General features: G+C 37.8%; 2 protein-coding genes and 5 non-coding genes across 24 annotated transcripts in view; 3 read left to right on the top strand and 4 right to left on the bottom strand.

Moving 5' to 3' along the window:
* The window catches only part of Nadsyn (NAD synthetase), a 443,475-nt gene that overhangs the window by 394,390 nt on the left and 27,091 nt on the right, over nt 1–21,994 (bottom strand). The window lies entirely within an intron of this gene.
* The window catches only part of Nna1 (Nna1 carboxypeptidase), a 411,438-nt gene that overhangs the window by 369,393 nt on the left and 20,051 nt on the right, over nt 1–21,994 (top strand). The gene's annotated exons all lie outside the window — the stretch shown is intronic.
* TRNAY-GUA (transfer RNA tyrosine (anticodon GUA)) lies at nt 14,878–14,973 on the bottom strand. The gene is made up of 2 exons: nt 14,937–14,973; nt 14,878–14,913 (listed from the first exon to the last, which is right to left on the bottom strand). It is a non-coding gene; the product is annotated as a tRNA-Tyr (tRNA).
* On the bottom strand, nt 15,690–15,784 carry TRNAY-GUA (transfer RNA tyrosine (anticodon GUA)). The gene is made up of 2 exons: nt 15,748–15,784; nt 15,690–15,725 (listed from the first exon to the last, which is right to left on the bottom strand). It is a non-coding gene; the product is annotated as a tRNA-Tyr (tRNA).
* TRNAY-GUA (transfer RNA tyrosine (anticodon GUA)) lies at nt 21,046–21,141 on the top strand. Its single transcript has 2 exons — nt 21,046–21,082; nt 21,106–21,141. It is a non-coding gene; the product is annotated as a tRNA-Tyr (tRNA).
* Nucleotides 21,290–21,386, bottom strand: TRNAY-GUA (transfer RNA tyrosine (anticodon GUA)). The gene is made up of 2 exons: nt 21,350–21,386; nt 21,290–21,325 (listed from the first exon to the last, which is right to left on the bottom strand). It is a non-coding gene; the product is annotated as a tRNA-Tyr (tRNA).
* TRNAY-GUA (transfer RNA tyrosine (anticodon GUA)) lies at nt 21,623–21,721 on the top strand. The gene is made up of 2 exons: nt 21,623–21,659; nt 21,686–21,721. It is a non-coding gene; the product is annotated as a tRNA-Tyr (tRNA).

The raw sequence follows: 21,994 nt of genomic DNA on the forward strand, positions 1-21,994 counted from the left end.
TCTATTATAAGACATGTTGGTCTTCTCTAAGAAGACCTGAAGTTCTTGGTCTTCTATAAGAAGGCCCGGAGGTCTTCTATAAGAAGACCGGTATTCTATAAGATGGTCTGGCGGTCTCCTATAATAAGAATTGGTGTTCTTCTCTAAGCAGATATAAGACGACCTGGTTAACTCCCATAATAAGACGTGACTTTGTGGTCTTCTCTAAGAAGTCCTGGAGGTCTTCTATAAGAAGGCCTTGTTGGACTTGTGAACCTATTGGAGAAAAGACCTGCTGGTCTATAAGAAGTCTTCTATAATAAGGCCTTGTGGACCTGTTGAGAGAAGACCTGGTTGTCTTCTATAATTAGTTCTGGTGGTCTTCCCTGAGAAGACCTGCCTAGCGGAAGAAAAAGGTCGGGTTTTCGGTTTTCTATGAGAGGACATGGAGGTATTCTATAAGAAGACCTGGTAATCTTCTGTAACACGGCCTGCTGGTCTTATAGAAGACCTGGTGGTCTTCTATAATAATAGGTCTTTTCTAAGAAGTCCAGGAGGTTTTCTCTAAGATAGATCTGAATGTCTTATATAAGAAGGCCTAGTGGTCTTCCATAAGAAGAAGGCCTAGTGGTCTTCCATAAGAAGAAGACCTGGTGGTATTCTCAAAGAAGACCTGGTGGTCTTTTCAACGAAGACCTGGATGTATTCTATAAGAAAACCTAGATACCTTCTCTAAGAAGACCTGAAGGTATTTTCTAAGATGTCAAGGAGGTCTTCTCTAACATAGACCTGAATGTCTTCTATAAGAAGACCTAGAGGTCTTCTATAAGAAGGTCTGGAGGTCTTCCAGAAGAAGACGAAAAGGTCTTCTATAAGGATGCCTTAAGGTCTTCTATAAAGAGGCTTGGAGGTCTTCTATAAGAAGGTCTGGTGGTCTATGAGAAGGTCTGGTGTCTTTTATAAGAAGTACTGGAGGTCTTCTCTAAGCAGACCTGGAGGTCTTCTCAAAGAAGACCCGTTCTGCTATAATAATGCCTGGACGTCTTCTGTAAGAATGCCTGGAGGTCTTTTATAAGAAGACCAGTGATCTTCTATAAGATGAGCTGGCGGTCTCCTATAATAAGAATTGGTGTTCTCTAAGCAGATATAAGAAGACCTGGTGGACTCCCATAATCAGAATTGATTTTGTGGTCTTCTCTAAGAAGACCTGGAGGTCTTCTATAAGAAGGTCTTGTTGGGCTTGTGGACCTGTTGGAGAAAAGACCTGGTGGTCTATGAGAAGTCTTCTAAAATAAGGCCTTGTGGACCTGTTGAGAGAAGAGCTGGTTATCTTCTATTATTAGTTCTGGTGGTCTTCAATGAGAAAACATGCCTAGCGGTCTTCTATAAGAAGGTCAGGTTGTAGGTTTTCTATGAGAGGACCTTGAGGTGTTCTATAAGAAGACCTGGTAATCTTCTGTAACACGGTCTGGTGGTCTATGAGAAGATTTGGTGGTCTTCTATAAGAAGACCTGGAGGTCTTTTATAAGAAGGCCTGGTGGTCTTGTGTAAGAAGGTCTGGTTGTCTAAGAAGCCTCCAGGTCTTCTTCTATAAGGAGGTTTTCTATAAGAGATCTTCTTTAAGAAGACCGGGAGGTCATCTATAAGAAGGCCTGGAGGTTTTCTATAAGAAGTCCTGTAGATCTTCTCTAGGAAGACTGGATGAATTCTATAAGAAGACCTGAAGGTTTTCTATAAGTATTCCTGAAGGTCTTCTAGAAGGAGGCTTGGAGGTCTTCTCTATAAAGGCCAGGTTTTCTATAAGGAGGTTTTCTATAAGAGATCTTCTTTAAGAAGACCCGGAGGTCATCTATAAGAAGGCCTGGAGGTTTTCCATAAGAAGTCCTGGAGATCTTCTCTAAGAAGACCTGGATGAATTCTATAAGAAGACCTGAAGGTCTTCTATAATTATTCCTGAAGGTCTTCTAGAAGGAGGCTTGGAGGTCTTCTCTATAAAGGCCTGGAGGTGTTCTGTAAGAAGGCCTGGAGGTCTTCTTTAAGAAGACCTGGAGGTCTTCCCTAAGAAGATCATCTTTAGGTCATCTATAAGAAGGCCTGGAGGTTTTCTATAAGAAGACCTGTAGATCCTCTATACGAAGGCCTGTATGTCTCCTATATGAATACCTTGAGGTTTTTTCTAAGAAGGCCTGGAGGTATTCTCCAAGAAGACATGGAGATCTTCTCTAAGAAGACTTGTAGGTCTTCTATACGAAGGCCTGGATGTCTTCTATAAGAAGACCTTGGTAATCTTGTGGACCTGTTGGAAAAAATACCAGGTGGTGTTCTATATGAAGACTTGATGGTCTTCAATAAAAAGGGCCGGAGGTCTTCTATAAGAAGGCCTGGTGGTCATCTCTAAGAAGACCTGGTGGTCTTCTATAAGCAGACTTGGTGTTCTTCTATAAAAAGGCCTGGAGGACTTCAGGTCTTCTCTAAGAAGGTCTGGTGGTCTTCTCTATGGTTTTCTGGTGGTTTTCTCTATGAAGGCCTGGAGGTATTCTCCAAGAAGACATGGAGATCTTCTCTATGAAGACCTGGAGGTCTTCTATAAGAAAACTTGTAGGTCTTCTTTACGGAGGCCTGGATGTCTTCTATAAGAAGACCTTGGTAATCTTGTGGACCTGTTGGAGAAAAGACCTGATGGTGGTCTATATGAAGACTTGATTGTCTTCAATAAAAAGGGCTGGAGGTCTTCTATAAGAATACCTGGTGGTCCTCTCTAAGAAGACCTGGTGGTCTTCTCTAAGAAGACCCGGTGGTCTTCTCTAAAACCTGGTGGTCTTCACTAAAAAGACCTGGTGGTCTTCTATAAGAAGACCTTGTGGTCTTCTATAAAAAGACCTGCTGGTCTTCTATAAGAAGACCTGGTGGTCTTCTATAAGAAGACCTGGTGGTCTTCTATATGAAGACTTGGTGTTCTTCTATAAAAAGGCCTGGATGGCTTCTGCAAGAAGGCCTGGAGGTTTTCTATAAGATGGAACGGATGTCTTCTCTAAGACTGGTGGTCTTCTATAAGAAGGTCCTGTTTTCTTTTATAAGCCACCTTCTTAATCTTCTTTAAGAAAACTCTTTGGTGCTCTACAACTTCAGAGAAATATTACGATGTGCAATGGTTGGACCAATGTCAGTCCTTTCGATAGTTATCGTGCCCATTAGCAATTTTAGTTGGTTACCGTAGGATTTTCTACAGCTTTTGGGCCATTCTGTCAGGAAGCATGGACTTACCAACGAAAAAACAACAGCAATACCTTAGGTAAACATTTAAATGCTATCGTCAAACTGCACTTAAGCAAAAATGTTGAACTTTTCAGCGAGGTACACAAAGATGTTGTCAGATATAGACCCCCTTGAAATTTGCTGTGCGTTTGGAAGAAATTTTACGATGAGCAAAGTTTCGTGTCCATCAGTCAATTGGTTGGTGCTGGGCAAGGGTTTTTAAAGCTTGAAGGCCATTTTCTCATGAAGTATGGACTTGCCCCCGAAAACATTGTACCGTCGTAAGGGCAGCCAGCTGTACTACACTTTTGCGAAAATTTTGAAATTTTGTGTGGAAGTTACACGAAGGACTCTACAAATATACTCCACATTAGAACAAATAGGTTACTACCTTCGAGAGGTAGTGAGCAACATTTTAGCGACAAATTTTGAAACTTGTGGGAGTGAAACGTTTTGTCCATTTTCGAACATGATCTAAGTTTGGAAAAAATATTAAAAGGTGCAAAGTATGAACCAAATCGTTTGATTTTTTTCAAGATTTATGGAACGCAACAGCCAAGTAGACAAACCGACAGGTGGACCCCTGCCCTGTCCATAAATCGAGCCCAAATTGTCTGAAACTGATTTCGTCCAAATATACTTGGGATCCAAAGGCATTATTTCGATGAGGCGAATTTTTAATTGTATTAAAGTGTATATAGCCTTGTAACCTAAAGCCTGAGGGAATAATAATAAAATTAATAAACTTATAAAGGCTATATTTATTATACATTTTACGGACAAGAAATGCTAAAAAAATATTTTGTAAATAAAATATTATTTTCTTTAAGGAATTTAAGAACAACAAAATTCCTTCCTCAACAAGAAATGTTCATCGTTTAAAACAAATGTTTTCATAGCTACAAACGACGTAATCTATTCCTCAGCGGATGGCTGGCTAGCTGGCGAATGTTGTTAATATTTTGGTTTATCCTTTGGCGTAATTTTTTTATCTTTCGATGTCGCATTGCTCTTGGGTTCTTGGCATTGACAGTGATTTTTTATTATGTATGTCACAACATGCCATACGGATAGCCAAGAAAAAAACACCGAAAACAAAGTCAACACCACCACATAAAGAAGAAAGTTCTTTTTTCGCTATAAAATTCAGAAAAAGAAACAACAACTTAACAAAAAAATGCAGTTTACAAATAGGTCAGGCAGAAAGTCGCATACAAAACACAATAACCATCACAAAATAACCCAAAAAAAAGCCAAGAAAACCGCCATCAACCAAAAAGCGAAAAACTAAATGGGACAGACGTGTGACGAACAGAAAAAAAACTTACATCAAATACACAGCTATAAAGACGAATGAATGCCAAAAAAATAGTTGCTCGGCGGCTGCATGATTTTTGGTTGTAAAGACAAAAACTATAAAACAACAACAACAAAATTGGCATAGGAAAAACATTTGGACTATAAACGCCAATAGTTGTGGTTACCAGGAGCCCAGCTAGCTGCTAGCAAACAAACAACCAAACATGTCAGACCGACAGGCAAGGAAAAGAAAAATTACAACGCCACAACATTCTTGAGGAAAACCCTGTGTGAACAGCTGAAAATTACGTGTTTTGTGGTTTTTGTCAAAGAAACGCCGTTTTCTATGGGTGTTTTTTTCTTCTTTTTTCGTTCTCTCCTTCTTCCCAACTTGGCATTGTTGGCAATAAAGTACAACGTACTTTTGGATGCCGCCACCACAAACTTAAGGCCAAATAGAGGTTTCTTTGTGATTTCCTATTTTGGGTTGGGGTGATTTTCTTTTTGATACGCTACATCAAGCTGGGTCGGGGTAATGGAAAATTAGTTAAGACCATGTACTTGTTACACACTGATATACGAAAAAAGATCCTGATTCGTAAGAAGACCTGGTGGTCTTCTCTAAGGAAACCTGGTGGTCTTCTCTAAGAAGACCTGCTGGTCTTCTCTAAGAAGACCTGCTGGACTTCTCTAAGAAGGCCTGTTGGTCTTCTTTAGGAAGAAATGGTGGCATTCAATAATAAAGAGACCTGGTGGCCTTCTATAGGAAGAAGACATTGTGGTCCTCTATAAGAAGATCTGGTGATCTTCTCTGAGAAGATCTTCTATGAGAAGAGGAAATGATGGTCTTCTATAAGAAGAAATGGTAGTCTTCAATAAGAAAATGTCCTGGTGGTCTTCTATAAGAAGAAGACCTGGTTGTCTTTTATAATAATACCAGGAGGTATTCTATAAGAAGTAGACCTGTTGGTCTTCTACAAGTTGAGACCTGGATGTCTTCATTAAGAAGACGAACTGGTGGTCTTCTATAAGAAGAAGATCTGATGGTATTCTATAAGAAAAATACCTAGTGGTCTTCAGAAGACCTGGTGATCTTCTATAAGAATACCTGGTGGTCTTCTATAAGAATACCTGGTGGTCTTCTATAAGAAGACTTCGTGGTCTTCTTCTAAAAGAAGACCCGATGGTGGTCCTCTATAAGAAGACCTGGTGGTCTTCTATAAGAAGACCCGGTGGTCTTCTATAAGAAGACCTGGTGGTCTTCTATAAGAATACCTGGTGGTCTTCTATAAGAAGACCTGGTGGTCTTCTATAAGAAGACCTGGTGGTCTTCTATAAGAAGACCCGGTGGTTTTCTATAAGAAGACCCGGTGGTTTTCTATAAGAAGACCTGGTGGTCTTCTATAAGAAGACCTGGTGGTCTTCTATAAGAAGACCTGGTGGTCTTCTATAAGAAGACCTGGTGGTCTTCTATAAGAAGACCTGGTGGTCTTCTATAAGAAGACCTGGTGGTCTTCTATAAGAAGACCTGGTGGTCTTCTATAAGCAGACCTGGTGGTCTTCTATAAGAAGACATGGTGATCTTCCATAAGAAGACCTGGTGGTCTTCTATAAGAAGACATGGTGATCTTCTATAAGAAGACCTGGTGGTCCTCTAGAAGAAGACCTGGTGGTCTTCTGTAAGGAGAGCTGGCGGTCTTCTACAAGAAGACCTGATGGTTCTCTATAAGAAGGACCTGGTGGTCCTCTATAGAAGACCTGGTGATCTTCTATAAGAAGACCTGGTGGTCTTCTATAAGAAGACCTGGTGGTCTTCTATAAGAAGACCTGGTGGTCTTCCATAAGAAGTCCTAGTGGTCTTCTATAAGAAAACCTGGTGGTCTTCTATACGAGGACCTGGTGGTCTTCTATAAGAGGACCTGGTGGTCTTCTATAAGAAGACCTGGTGGTCCTCTATAGAAGACCTGGTGGTCGTCTATAAGACGATCTGGTGGTTTTCTATAAGAAGACCTGGTGGTGTTCTATAAGAAGACCTGGTGATCTTCTATAAGAAGACCTGGTGGATTTCTATAAGAAGACCTGGTGGTGTTCTATAAGAAGACCTGGTGATCTTCTATAAGAAGACCTGGTGGTCTTCTATAAGAAGACCTGGTGGTCTTCCATAAGACGATCTGGTGGTCTTACATAAGAAGACCTGGTGGTCTTCTATAAGAAGACTTCGTGGTCTTCTATAAGAGGACTTCGTGGTCTTCTATAAGAGGACTTCTTGGTCTTCTATAGGAATACCTGGTGGTATTCTATAAGCAGTCTTCGTGGTCTTCTATAGGAATACCTGGTGGTCTTCTGTAAGAAGACTTCGTGGTCTTCTATAAGAAGACTTCGTGGTCTTCTATAAGAAGACTTCGTGGTCTTCTATAGGAATACCTGGTGGTCTTCTATAAGAATACCTGGTGGTCTTCCAAAAGAAGACCTGGTGGTCTTCTATAAGAAGACATGGTTGTCTTCTATAAGAAGACCTGGTGGTCTTCTATAAGAAGACATGGTTGTCTTCTATAAGAAGACCTGGTGGTCTTCTATAAGAAGACATGGTTGTCTTCTATAAGAAGACCTGGTGGTCTTCTATAAGAAGACCTGGTGGTCTTCTATAAGAAGACATGGTTGTCTTCTATAAGAAGACCTGGTGGTCTTCTATAAGAAGACCTGGTGGTCTTCTATAAGAAGACATGGTTGTCTTCTATAAGAAGACCTAGTGGTCTTCTATAAGAAGACCTGGTGGTCTTCTATAAGAAGACATGGTTGTCTTCTATAAGAAGACCTGGTGGTCTTCTATAAGAAGACCTGGTGGTCTTCTATAAAAAGACCTGGTGGTCTTCTATAAGAAGACATGGTTGTCTTCTATAAGAAGACCTAGTGGTCTTCTATAAGAAGACCTGGTGGTCTTCTATAAGAAGACCTGGTGGTCTTCTATAAGAAGACCTGGTGGTCTTCTATAAGAAGACCTGGTGGTCTTCCATAAGAAGACCTGGTGGTCTTCTATAAGAAGACCCGGTGGTCTTCTATAAGAAGACCTGGTGGTCTTCTATAAGAATACCTGGTGGTCTTCTATAAGAAGACCTGGTGGTCTTCCAAAAGAAGACCTGGTGGTCTTCTATAAGAAGACATGGTTGTCTTCTATAAGAAGACCTGGTGGTCTTCTATAAGAAGACATGGTTGTCTTCTATAAGGAGACCTGGTGGTCTTCTATAAGAAGACCTGGTGGTCTTCTATAAGAAGACCTGGTGGTCTTCTATAAGAAGACATGGTTGTCTTCTATAAGAAGACCTAGTGGTCTTCTATAAGAAGACCTGGTGGTCTTCTATAAGAAGACATGGTTGTCTTCTATAAGAAGACTTCGTGGTCTTCTTCTAAAAGAAGACCCGATGGTGGTCCTCTATAAGAAGACATAGGTGGTCTTCTATAAGAAGACCTGGTGGTCTTCTATAAGAAGACCCGGTGGTCTTCTATAAGAAGACCTGGTGGTCTTCTATAAGAATACCTGGTGGTCTTCTATAAGAAGACCTGGTGGTCTTCCAAAAGAAGACCTGGTGGTCTTCTATAAGAAGACATGGTTGTCTTCTATAAGAAGACCTGGTGGTCTTCTATAAGAAGACATGGTTGTCTTCTATAAGAAGACCTGGTGGTCTTCTATAAGAAGACCTGGTGGTCTTCTATAAGAAGACATGGTTGTCTTCTATAAGAAGACCTGGTGGTCTTCTATAAGAAGACCTGGTGGTCTTCTATAAGAAGACATGGTTGTCTTCTATAAGAAGACCTAGTGGTCTTCTATAAGAAGACCTGGTGGTCTTCTATAAGAAGACATGGTTGTCTTCTATAAGAAGACCTGGTGGTCTTCTATAAGAAGACCTGGTGGTCTTCTATAAGAAGACATGGTTGTCTTCTATAAGAAGACCTAGTAGTCTTCTATAAGAAGACCTGGTGGTCTTCTATAAGAAGACATGGTTGTCTTCTATAAGAAGACCTGGTGGTCTTCTATAAGAAGACCTGGTGGTCTTCTATAAGAAGACCTGGTGGTCTTCCATAAGAAGACCTGGTGGTCTTCCATAAGAAGACCTGGTGGTCTTCTATAAGAAGACCTGGTGGTCTTCTATAAGAAGACCTGGTGGTCTTCCATAAGAAGACCTGGTGGTCTTCCATAAGAAGACCTGGTGGTCTTCTATAAGAAGACCTGGTGGTCTTCCATAAGAAGACCTGGTGGTCTTCCATAAGAAGACCTGGTGGTCTTCTATAAGAAGACCTGGTGGTCTTCTATAAGAAGACCTGGTGGTCTTCTATAAGAAGACCTGGTGGTCTTCTATAAGAAGACCTGGTGGTCTTCTATAAGAAGACCTAGCGGTCTTCGAAAAGACGACCTAGTGGTCTTCGATAAGAAGACTTCGTTGTCTTCTATAAGAAGACTTCGTCGTCTTCTTTAAGATACCTGGTGGTCTTCTGTAAGAAGATTTGGTGGTCTTCCATGAGAAGACATGATGGTTTCTCTAAGAAGACTACGTGGTCTTCTGTAAAAAGACTTCGTGGTCTTCTATAAAAATACTTCGTGGTCTTCTATAAGAAGACTTCGTGGTCTTCTATAAGAAGTCTTCGTGGTCTTCTATAAGAAGACTTCGTGGTCTTCTATTAGAAGATTTCGTGGTCTTCTATAGAAAGACTTCGTGGTCTTCTATAAGAAGACTTCGTGGTCTTCTATAAGAAGACTTCGTGGTCTTCTATAAGAAGGCTTCGTGGTCTTCTATAAGAAGGCTTCGTGGTCTTCTATAAGAAGACTACGTTGTCATCTACAAGAAGACCTGGTGGTATTCTGTAAGAAGACGTGGTGGTCTTTTATAAGAAGACCTGGTGGTCTTCCAAAAGAAGACCTGGTGGTTTTCTATAAGAAGACCTGGTGGTATTCTATAAGAAGACCTGGTGGTCTTCTATAAGAAGACATGGTTGTCTTCTATAAGAAGACCTGGTGGTCTTCTATAAGAAGACATGGTTGTCTTCTATAAGAAGACCTGGTGGTCTTCTATAAGAAGACCTGGTGGTCTTCTATAAGAAGACCTGGTGGTCTTCTATAAGAGGACCTAGCGGTCTTCGAAAAGACGACCTAGTGGTCTCCGGTGGTCTTCCATGAGAAGACATGATGGTTTCTCTAAGAAGACTACGTGGTCTTCTGTAAGAAGACTTCGTGGTCTTCTATAAAAATACTTCGTGGTCTTCTATAAGAAGACTTCGTGGTCTTCTATAAGAAGACTTTGTGGTCTTCTATTATAAGACTTCGTGGTCTTCTATAAGAAGACCTCGTGGTCTTCTATAAGAAGACTTTGTGGTCTTCTATTATAAGACTTCGTGGTCTTCTATAAGAAGACCTCGTGGTCTTCTATAAGAAGACTTCGTGGTCTTCTATAAGAAGACTTCGTGGTCTTCTATTAGAAGACTTCGTGGTCTTCTATAAGAAGACTTCGTGGTCTTCTATAAGAAGACTTCGTGGTCTTCTATAAGAAGACTTCGTGGTCTTCTATAAGAAGACTTCGTGGTCTTCTATAAGAAGACTTCGTGGTCTTCTATAAGAAGACTTCGTGGTCTTCTATAAGAAGACTTCGTGGTCTTCTATAAGAAGACTTCGTGGTCTTCTATAAGAAGACTTCGTGGTCTTCTATAAGAAGACTTCGTGGTCTTCTATAAGAAGACCTCGTGGTCTTCTATAAGAAGACCTCGTGGTCTTCTATAAGAAGACCTCGTGGTCTTCTATAAGAAGACCTCGTGGTCTTCTATAAGAAGACCTCGTGGTCTTCTATAAGAAGACCTCGTGGTCTTCTATAAGAAGACTTCGTGGTCTTCTATAAGAAGACTTCGTGGTCTTCTATTAGAAAACTTCGTGGTCTTCTATAGAAAGACTTCGTGGTCTTCTATAAGAAGACTTCGTGGTCTTCTATAAGAAGACTTCGTGGTCTTCTATTAGAAGACTTCGTGGTCTTCTATAGAAAGACTTCGTGGTCTTCTATAAGAAGACTTCGTGGTCTTCTATAAGCAGGCTTCGTGGTCTTCTATAAGAAGACTTCGTGGTCTTCTATAAGAAGACTTCGTGGTCTTCTATAAAAAGACCTGGTGGTCTTCTATAAGAAGACTTCGTGGTCTTCTACAAGAAGACTTCGTGGTCTTCTACAAGAAGACTTCGTGGTCTTCTATAAAAAGACCTGGTGGTCTTCTATAAGAAGACTTCGTGGTCTTCTACAAGAAGACCTGGTGGTCTTCTATAAGAAGACCTGGTGGTCTTCTATAAGAAGACCTGGTGGTCTTCCATAAGAAGACCTGGTGGTCTTCCATAAGAAGACCTGGTGGTCTTCTATAAGAAGACCTGGTGGTCTTCTATAAGAAGACCTGGTGGTCTTCCATAAGAAGACCTGGTGGTCTTCTATAAGAAGACCTAGCGGTCTTCGAAAAGACGACCTAGTGGTCTTCGATAAGAAGACTTCGTTGTCTTCTATAAGAAGACTTCGTCGTCTTCTTTAAGATACCTGGTGGTCTTCTGTAAGAAGATTTGGTGGTCTTCCATGAGAAGACATGATGGTTTCTCTAAGAAGACTACGTGGTCTTCTGTAAAAAGACTTCGTGGTCTTCTATAAAAATACTTCGTGGTCTTCTATAAGAAGACTTCGTGGTCTTCTATAAGAAGTCTTCGTGGTCTTCTATAAGAAGACTTCGTGGTCTTCTATTAGAAGATTTCGTGGTCTTCTATAGAAAGACTTCGTGGTCTTCTATAAGAAGACTTCGTGGTCTTCTATAAGAAGACTTCGTGGTCTTCTATAAGAAGGCTTCGTGGTCTTCTATAAGAAGGCTTCGTGGTCTTCTATAAGAAGACTACGTTGTCATCTACAAGAAGACCTGGTGGTATTCTGTAAGAAGACGTGGTGGTCTTTTATAAGAAGACCTGGTGGTCTTCCAAAAGAAGACCTGGTGGTTTTCTATAAGAAGACCTGGTGGTATTCTATAAGAAGACCTGGTGGTCTTCTATAAGAAGACATGGTTGTCTTCTATAAGAAGACCTGGTGGTCTTCTATAAGAAGACATGGTTGTCTTCTATAAGAAGACCTGGTGGTCTTCTATAAGAAGACCTGGTGGTCTTCTATAAGAAGACCTGGTGGTCTTCTATAAGAAGACCTAGCGGTCTTCGAAAAGACGACCTAGTGGTCTCCGGTGGTCTTCCATGAGAAGACATGATGGTTTCTCTAAGAAGACTACGTGGTCTTCTGTAAGAAGACTTCGTGGTCTTCTATAAAAATACTTCGTGGTCTTCTATAAGAAGACTTCGTGGTCTTCTATAAGAAGACTTTGTGGTCTTCTATTATAAGACTTCGTGGTCTTCTATAAGAAGACCTCGTGGTCTTCTATAAGAAGACTTTGTGGTCTTCTATTATAAGACTTCGTGGTCTTCTATAAGAAGACCTCGTGGTCTTCTATAAGAAGACTTCGTGGTCTTCTATAAGAAGACTTCGTGGTCTTCTATTAGAAGACTTCGTGGTCTTCTATAAGAAGACTTCGTGGTCTTCTATAAGAAGACTTCGTGGTCTTCTATAAGAAGACTTCGTGGTCTTCTATAAGAAGACTTCGTGGTCTTCTATAAGAAGACTTCGTGGTCTTCTATAAGAAGACTTCGTGGTCTTCTATAAGAAGACTTCGTGGTCTTCTATAAGAAGACTTCGTGGTCTTCTATAAGAAGACTTCGTGGTCTTCTATAAGAAGACTTCGTGGTCTTCTATAAGAAGACCTCGTGGTCTTCTATAAGAAGACCTCGTGGTCTTCTATAAGAAGACCTCGTGGTCTTCTATAAGAAGACCTCGTGGTCTTCTATAAGAAGACCTCGTGGTCTTCTATAAGAAGACCTCGTGGTCTTCTATAAGAAGACCTCGTGGTCTTCTATAAGAAGACCTCGTGGTCTTCTATAAGAAGACCTCGTGGTCTTCTATAAGAAGACCTCGTGGTCTTCTATAAGAAGACTTCGTGGTCTTCTATAAGAAGACTTCGTGGTCTTCTATTAGAAAACTTCGTGGTCTTCTATAGAAAGACTTCGTGGTCTTCTATAAGAAGACTTCGTGGTCTTCTATAAGAAGACTTCGTGGTCTTCTATAGAAAGACTTCGTGGTCTTCTATAAGAAGACTTCGTGGTCTTCTATAAGAAGACTTCGTGGTCTTCTATAAGCAGGCTTCGTGGTCTTCTATAAGAAGACTTCGTGGTCTTCTATAAGAAGACTTCGTGGTCTTCTACAAGAAGACTTCGTGGTCTTCTATAAAAAGACCTGGTGGTCTTCTATAAGAAGACTTCGTGGTCTTCTACAAGAAGACTTCGTGGTCTTCTATAAAAAGACCTGGTCGTCTTTTATAAAAAGACCTGGTCGTCTTTTATAAAAAGACCTGGTCGTCTTTTATAAAAAGTCCTGGTGATCTTCTATAAGAAGACCCGGTGAACTTCTAAAAGAAGACTTGGTGGACTTCTATAAGAAGTTCTGGTAGGCTTCTATAAGAAGACTTCGTGTTCTTCTCTAAGAAGACCTGGTGGTCTTCTGTAAGAAGACCTGGTGGTCTTCTATAAGAAGACCTGGTGGTCCTCTATAAGAAGACCTGGTGGTCCTCTATGAGAAGACCTGGTGGTCCTCTATAAGAAGACTTCGTGGTCTTCTATAAGAAGACAAGTGGTCTTCTAAAAGGACACCAAGTGGTCTTATGTGGTCTTCCATAAGAAGACCTTTTGTTCTTCTATAGGACGACGATGGTGATCTTCTATAATAAGCCTTTGGTGGCCTTCTATAAGAAAACCTTGAAGACGTAGTAAAGTAAGGCATTACACAGTCGCCTCAACCTCCGCCTGAAGCAACCTTTCCTATGACTGACTATTTTTCTCTCTTAACATAGAAAGACATTTGCAAATTCAACAAAATGCTAAAATGTAAATACATAAGTGATTTATGCAGGTACAATTGGCAAAATTACAAACAAATGCATTTTCTTTTAAATATTTTGCCATTAATCAAATGTTCGGTTTTGTCCCCCACATCTCTCGCTCACCCTGCAGCTATTTCTGCTTACAAAACACAATTGTTGGGAGGGAACATGGCACGAGGCATAGAATAATGGTTGGTTGTTGGCAAAAATTTTTGGTCGGGAATTCAAAAAAAGATGCCTTAAGACAATGATTTATTTAGTTTTCTTTGATGATTTCGTTTTTTTTTTTTTTGGTGTTTATTGGCGATTTTATTAGACCGTTTTGAAAATTGATAAGCTGTTGGAAATTATTTTTATGGCAATTAAATTGAATCTTTTAAAATCGAATAAAGCATTAGATGAAAGGAAATAAATGAGATTAATTGAAGAGAAATATATGTATGTGAGGACTGATTCTTCCATTTTTAAACTAGGCTTTTAATCATTTTTCATGTTGAGGGCGGATGAGATATGGTCTTAAAACCTGGTTGACAATTGTAATAATAAAATTAATGTAATATTAGTTGTAGACTATAACTACAAACATAATATGATACAAATTTAATTGTTTGTCTTTTCCTTACATAAAAGCTTTAATATGCCAAAACAAAGCAATAACTGTCCCCCTAAAAAATAATACATATCGTCGCCATAAATGCCCGAAGACGTAACCCACAAAATCAAAACTTTACAGGAGAAGCAAAAAACGTTATAAAATTAAAAACTGTTTTACGGAATATTAATCTTATGAAGGCGAGTATATGGGATGTTATCGAGCATATACGAAGGGGAATAAGTAGTAAAACCAAAACCACTGAATTGCTTAGTTTTGAGATCCTCCGTTACAACAAAATCTGCGATATTATCCCATTTTCCGAAATGCCATTTCTTGAATAGGATCGTTGTTTTTGAACGTAAAAGCTTGAAATTTTGCCAGAGCATGTATTTTAGCTTTATGTATCAGATTACTTCAAAAAACGAATTTCGATTTCCATGTCGGTTACGTCTTCGGGCATTTATGGTGACGATATACATCCATATATTATTAATATGTAAGTCCCAATTTACATTAGGCGAGTTTACTTGCGGCAATTGTCAGTTTGTAGGTGAGAGAGGGTGCTGAGAGGCAAAGGGTTACCATATGCCTCACCTCTCTCTCCTACAAAATGACAATTGCCGCAAGTAAACTCGCCCAATGTAAATTGGGACTATGCTCAACAATTCATTCAACTCCCAAACTAAAAATAATATTAAAATATATTCTTCATCGTTTTGGAAAAAATATAATTTTTAAAATAAACAAAAAAAAAATAATATTAAAAAAGTAACTCCTTCGAGCCGGATTTGAACCAGCGACCTATGGATGTCTATTTTTTAAATCACCTTATCTACAGTCCACCGCTCTACCAACTGAGCTATCGAAGGTTATGTGAGTCAGATGGCAAATACGGCATTTGTCGAAGAGCCTTATCTGCTGTGAATATTACTCAACATAAGTAACTATTCATGTGGTGAGTAATGTGTTTATCCACGACACCAACCCATGCAGTTGGTGGTAGTCCTCAATAGAGGTATTTAAGCATTCTTATTGTGAATCACGTGGGGAATTAATAACCTTTTTCACCGATTTTAGTACAAAAGCGGTGAATAAAGAAACGTGGTAAATATTATATTTAGTCACCATATATAAATATGTATCATAAATATCGCCTATTGTAGATATGAAAATATAATATTTTTATGATTTTTTAAAGAAATCTACAAATTTTCTTTAAAATATGTTTATCTTAATGGGGGCATCATTCAGTAATTTTTTGTTAATGAATATTAATAATTGCCAGGCCTTAATTGGTCGTATACGAAACGCTACTTGTATTAAAGCGATTTTGGAATGTCAAATATATCAATTGATGAAATAACTTCCATTTGTTGGCATTTTGCTTGTGAAAGATAATAACCACTCTATATAGCCCTTGGTAAATATAGAATTGAAATTTGCACACATATGTAGGTACATACCAAAGTGACAAAATGATATAATGGACACGTTTAACATACCTGCAAAAGAAAGAAATAAAGAATGAATAATAATACTTAAACTTTTCACACTTTTCAAATAAACATAAATATTAAAAAAGTACTCCTTCGAGCCGGATTTGAACCAGCGACCTATGGATGTCTACTTCTGAATTTCACTTTCTACAGTCCACCGCTCTACCAACTGAGCTATCGAAGGTTATGGTTGCCATACCATATATGGAAAAAATCCACAGTAATTTTTGAATGAGTAATTTTTTTCAAAATACTTATTAGAAAAATTTAATGAATTTGAAGACCCCCATTCGAAATCAGCGCAGTTATATGATTATTTGCGGAAACAATTAAATCGAATACAATAAACTTTTTTGTTGTTTCAATAAATATTATTCCAGGGGCCTTGATGGGATATTCGAAGTTATACAACAATGACAGCGTTATGGGCTTGACTTGGGTAGTACTATTCCGAACATCTGAACTATGAAAACGGGTGAAAATACAAAAGAACGGTAAATTGAAAAAATCATTCAATTCTATGGGTCTGGGAAGGATTCAGAAGGAAAAAAAAACGAACATTGTACCTGTATCGGAACTATTTGGAACAAGATTTGTGCAACTCTAGTTTGGAATAAGAGTTCCATACGCTATTTTTCCCGTTTTGAGATTATCGCATTTATATATTTGCTTCATAACCGCATGAACCTGACTGAATAAAATATTCATAGTTTTACTTGAGTTATTAATAATAGTGTATAGACCATGAACTTATCGCACCTGTTAAAAAATGGTAGTAACTGAAAATGTTCAATTTTCAGTAGAGACAAACAGCTTTTGATACATTATTAGTTACTCTGAAGACATGAAGAGTGGCATAACGGTATACTTCGCAAAAAGGAAACAAATAATGGGAGGTTTTTAAAGATGGTGTAGTTGACCATTCTATCTATCGTTTTTTAATAAAAAGTTAACATTTAATTTTTTAGTTACTACCCTTTTGTTGAACAGGTGATATATTTGCAAAAACATAGAGGAACATCAGTTAAGGTAAGGTCATATTAGACAAATATTTGCTCCAGCGACCGGTATTGTGCGCTTACTGAGATCAAGTGAGTGTTAATAATACATTAAACGTATGCAACTTGCTCTCAGTAAGCGCACACTGCCGGTCGCTGGAGCAAATATTTGCCTAATGTAACTCCACCTTTAGAATATAAAAGTTATAGTGAGTTTTTTAAGAATATAATTTTTGTCAATTTGTTCCATACCCACACCTACGACACAAATGTAAAATTTTCTAAATCACATCGTGACCAACAAATTTTCCCATCTTTTGTCTCTATACCATAAGAAGTTCAAAATCGACTAATGTTCTCATTTTTATACCCTCCACCATAGGATGGGGGTATATTAACTACTCGAAATAATCTTTGTAGACCCCACAAAGTATATGTATTCTTGATCAGCGTGCAATTCTACATCGATATAGCCATGTCCGTCCGTCTGTCCGTCTGTGGAAATCACTCTAGCGTCCTAACGGATTGACGTAGGTTGATGAAATTTTGGGAAAATCTATTATTTGTACGTAGAACTTTTGGTATTGAAAGCGGGCTATGTAGGTCCACGCTTTCGTATAGCCCCATTACAGAAAGACGCGTGACGCGTCGTCGTTTTAACAAATGTTTAAGATATTTGTCACATTTTACCACCGAATTGGTTGTAACTTTGTATTTTGTGTCTCCAGAGGCCAAAAAATATTCCTACCAAAGTTGGTCCACGTTTTGGTATAGCCCCCATATAAGGACCCATATAAAGTACGCGTCATTTTAATATATTTTGAATGTATTAAACCCATTTGATCACAGGATTCGTTGTATTTTGGTATATTGTGTCTTCAGAGGCCAGAAAACATTCCTACCAAAGTTGGGTTATATAGGTCCACGTTTTGGTATAGCCCCCACATAAGGCCCCTTATAAAGTACGCGTCATTTTAATATATTTTGAATGTATTAGACCCATTTGACCAAAGAATCGGTTGTAACTTTGTATTTTGTGTTTCCACGTGTTGATATAGCCCCCATAATACAATATCTCCCGATTTTCGATATTTTGAACGTTTTAGCCCCATTATCACACCGAGATGGCTGAAATTTCGTATTTAGTCTTCTTTAGGCATATAAAACGTTACCCCAGAAATTTGTAGGTATAGGTCCACGCCTTCATATAGCCCCCATAGAACTGTACCTTCCGAATTTCGGTATTTTGAAGGTTGTGGTCACATTAATCTACCGAAATGGCTGAAATTTGTGGTGGAGGGTATAAAAAGATCGGCCCGACCGAACTTAACGCTTTTCTTACTTGTTTAAATGGTTTTTGAAACTTGCAAGTTCTTAAAATATATGAGAATAACTTAAGCTTTCGCGTCGAAACTTGGAAACTAGAGCAGATAGGAAATAAAGAAAGAGCGTATGAAAAACCCCTATAAACCACATATATCTCAAAAAGTCAAAAATTGCGTATAGAACACTTAAGCAAGACACCGACGATATATACACAACTGATGGTAAGAAGGTTTCGTCTACCCATAAAATGTGAAATGCCTAATTAATCAATTATTAAATTTTTCTTCGATTTTCCCCTGAATAACACTCTCAGCAATCTCTTTTTGGGGAAATATCGCCCACGCCTTTCCAAATCCTTACATTAGAGTTTGAATTTAGCTAAAATATATCCACAGTTTTTCGCAGAATAACCGTGACCTTGTGTGAGTAGATTATATTCTTAGATAAGAGGTCATAAAGTTCGATGTACAGTTGCGTTCAAAATAATAGGAGTGCCCATACACAAAAGGGAATGGACCAAAAAAACATGTTTCAACTTCTCCATTTTGGCTTATTTTGTATTTGGTTAACATTGTTGACATTCCAACTGTTATTTCATTAACAGAAATGTCACAATTTGTTTTAAATTATTTACTATTTACACCAACATCATAAATCGTCTTCAAATTGTTTGTTAAAAAAAATAGGCGTGTGGAAGAAAAAGGACAATAAAAATATTTTTAGTCGGAATTACGACTAAAACAGTAAATATTTTATTAATTATGGATTAATATTTTAGTTAATATTTTAGTTGATAGTACTAAATCCAATACATTTGAAATTTGTTTGAAAACAAAAGTCCTTTTGTAGTATCCAAAAACATGCTATTGTCCTGGTGGCGACTTTTCCCATAAATTAAGCACTTATTGGGGAATTCAGTGGATTTTATAAAGAAAACGTTTATTGATTAGAATTGTTTAACACTCTGGCTGTTAACTCAAACAAAACATAATGATTGGTACCTCATAAATTGGTGTATTTTGATCCATGAGCCAAGTTTCAGGCAGTTTCCATTAATCCGTTATGAAAGGATTTGCCAAAAAAGCGCATCTATAAGTCTTTTTTTCCTCGACAAAATAATATTATGAGGTCCCCAGGATCTTAACTTCGTGTACACAATCAATTTCACTTCTATTCCATTTTTTTTTTAAACGTGAACGGTTGAAACCTAGTTTTACACCATTTTGTAATAATCTGGCTTTGATTACTCTATGTTTGGTATACACCGTTCTATGTTTTTCTACATAAACTCACGTTTTTCGTTGAAAATTACTTAATTTAGATTAGTTCCCATAGAAAATTGTGTTTTATACGATGCAAAACATAATAAACACATTCGTAGGGCAACTTCAAAAATATTTCCTTAAAATTTGCTTTTTAACAAAGCGTGTAGAAAAATGGCTCATATCTGTCAATCATACAATTTTTCAAATATAAACAGTTAAGATGCTGAGGGCTTCAAAACATCATTTGATCGAGGAATTAATGCCTTATAGATACGCTTTTTTGGTCGATCCTTACATAAAGGTCTAAAGGAAATGGCTAAAACTTCGCTCAAGTATCAAAATACACAAATTTATGGGGAACCAATCATTATGTATTATTCGAGGTAACAGCTAGAGTGTTAAATAACTCTAATCAATAAAGGTTTTGTTTATAAAAACAATCGATTTCCCAATAAATGCTCAAATTATGGGCACAAATGCTCCTGTTTGTGGGCACAGCCAGAGGCCTTTTTTGTTTTCAAACAGCCTTCAAATCTATTAAATTCACTACTAACAACTAAAATATTGACAAGTTTGGTCCCAAACTCAGATAAAAATATTTTTATTGTCCTTTTTCTTCCACACTCCTATTTTTTTGAACAAAAAATTTTAAGGCGATTTATAATGTTGGTGTAAACAGTAAATAATTTAAAACGAATTGCCACATTTCTGTTAATGAATTAACAGTTGGGATGTTAACAATGTTAAACATGTACAAAATAGGCCAAAATGGAGAACTATAACAATGTTTATTTGACCATTCACTCGGTCTGAAAATGTAGCTAAAAACGTCAGAATATACTGATATAGTCCATCTTCGATCTTGACATGCTAGCAAACAAAAAAAACCATCTAAATTTCAGCGTCCTATCTCAATTTTTGGGGATGCTAGAGGGATTACCACAGACGGACTTGCATAAAAACCCAAAAAAGGTAAAATACAAAAAATGGCCTAACTCTTAAATTTTTCAACCGATTTCATTGGTTTTCCCCATTTTCGAAAACTAACTAAATTTCGTTTCTGGTAATATAAATAATTATGCTATTGGGTATCTTCTAAACAGCTTAGAGCACGAGCAAAAGCATTTTCCAGTTTTTAATGCGTTTTTTTACACTTAAAACACAACTACTTAGCCATTTGTTAAACGTTTTAAAAACCCTATGGATTATTCGAAAGATACTATTCTCCCCTTTTAAGTAAAAGAAAGGATAATAAAAATCCGTTGTGAAGAAAATGAGTTATGCCCGTTTAAAGTTGAAAATCTAATAAACCCCGTTTTTACTACATTCACCGCTATAAAATCAAAAAAAATAAATGACCCAAACCAAAGTTATTTTCGTCTTCAATTGACTCGTACAAGATCGAATTTATACATCATAACCCGTCCATAAATTGGCTATGTTCCAGAACTAAACAGTTTTTACAATTTTTACACATTTTGCGTTCCCTTACACAAAATGTATGTATATGAAATCCGTTTACGACTTTTACAACTTTTACCACTTTATAAAGTACGGGAACAGGCCAACTGTTTGTCATGTTTTGTATCACAGTGATCAACTCTACCAACTGTAAAAATCTCACATTATTTTGTCCACTCTTTCGTCAAAATATACAGTTATGTCAATCTTCATGTCTTCAGTGTCACTACTTGTGTATCAACAGTGTTTCAATAGTGACAGAACAATACAACATTTTGAGTTACTACCTTTTGTTATTTAAATAGGTGCAATATTTTACATTATACAATTTGACAGCTGGAGGATTCCAGTTTACAAAACACAGGAAGCTTTATTTTGAAAACTGTGGGACATAACCTTCGATAGCTCAGTTGGTAGAGCGGTGGACTGTAGATAATGTTGATTGAAAAATAGACATCCATAGGTCGCTGGTTCAAATCCGGCTCGAAGGAGTTAATTTTTTGAAGAAAAAAACACCTATATTATAACATCAAACATCTGGAAAAATTAACCTGAAGGAACAATAAAAACTATTTTTGCAAAAAATGTAAATGCATATTTGTAATTCCAAAATATCTTCAAAAACGCAAAAAAAGTTACTCCTTCGAGCCGGATTTGAACCAGCGACCTATGGATGTCTATTTCTTCAATCAACATTATCTACAGTCCACCGCTCTACCAACTGAGCTATCGAAGGTTATAAACGGAGGGTGGCAAATCTGAAACTAGAACAGTAGGCAATTATATAAACAATTCAAAGTAGAGCATATCGTAAATTCACCACAGCTAAACGTCAATAGTGGTTAAATATTGTGGTGAGTATAGAGAAATGTACCATAACAACTAGAGGGTGCGTGCGTCTTCTGATTTTTAGTACACATTTTCAAATGTTATCTCCATACAGGTAATAACTTTGACACAACTCTCACATGACCTTCGATAGCTCAGTTGGTAGAGCGGTGGACTGTAGATAATGTTAATTGAAGAAAAATAGACATCCATAGGTCGCTGGTTCAAATCCGGCTCGAAGGATTTTATTTGTAACGACCAGTTTTTGATAAAATTTTGAATATAGGCTGGCTTTATAAATGCAACGTTTGCATTGCAGAGAACTCGAAATACTTGGAAGCTACGCCAAAAATATTATTATTCAACAACAGGAGGAAGTTTCCTGTCGCCGAAGAACTCAAAGTTCCAATTTACAGCTAATTCGAAATAATATAACAAAAATATTCAAAATACATGAAATACGATGTTACCTTTATGTGGGAGCTATACCAAAACATGGACAGATATGGTCAATAG

This window comes from Musca autumnalis, unplaced genomic scaffold, assembly GCF_047663935.1.
Source record: "Musca autumnalis isolate F117 unplaced genomic scaffold, ASM4766393v1 scaffold_3, whole genome shotgun sequence".
In the NCBI taxonomy this organism is placed as follows: Eukaryota; Metazoa; Arthropoda; class Insecta; order Diptera; family Muscidae; genus Musca; species Musca autumnalis.